This window comes from Loa loa (assembly GCF_000183805.2).
Source record: "Loa loa unplaced genomic scaffold supercont3.180, whole genome shotgun sequence".
Lineage (NCBI taxonomy): Eukaryota > Metazoa > Nematoda > Chromadorea > Rhabditida > Onchocercidae > Loa > Loa loa.
In genome coordinates, this window is record NW_018108360.1 from 108,702 (window position 1) to 109,569 (window position 868).

The window sequence follows — 868 nt, forward strand, 5'->3', positions numbered from 1 at the left end:
TAAATTAATTGATTAATTGTGCTTAATTATGGCTAAAGATCCATCGGATTAATAAAAATGTCTTCTAACAGTGCTTTTTTTTTATTTAAATTTAACTTGAATGATTGGCATGGAAGAGGATGAACTTTTGACATCGATAAACTTGAATGTTTTTGCAATTGAATAATAAATAAATCTAGATAATTACTTCATATCTTATCTTTCACTAAATGAGCCATTTCCTTTTTATATACGAATAAAATTGGATGTATTAAAAGAAAAAAAAATAGGTACTTTTGAATGAATTTAAAGCATGCACTTTTGATAAAAACATAACTTACATTTAGTTTAAGGGACAATTATAAACCTAAATTTTGGAAAAGTGAAAATTTGATGGAAGGAAAAAGTGACAGGAAGAAGAAATGAGGATGAAAACCATTAATGGAACAATTTCAAACGTGAAATTTATTGCAATTCAACATATGTTTTATAAATAAATTATAACAAATGAATTTATCAATTAATTTGAAATTCCTTTTCAAGGTATTTATCCCAAAATTTGTTTAAATTTCTAATTAATTAACATTTTATGAATTGCTTCAAATTACATCAAATCAATTTCCTGAATGCATACAATTTTTCCGGCATATTTGTTCCTTTCTCTTTTCATTTTCTAATGTTTTCTTTGTTGCAAATATAACGAAAAAACAGCAAAAAAGAGAAAAAAAACAGTCGAAAATTTCACTAACAAAGAAAGTGTAAAAAAAAGTCCCTCAAAAAAAAAAAAAAAAAACTTTGAAAAATGCATTTGATTGACAGCGGTATGAGATAAGCGGGGGAGGAAGAGGAGAAGAGAGAGAGAGAGAGAGAGAGAGAGGAAGGAAAGAAA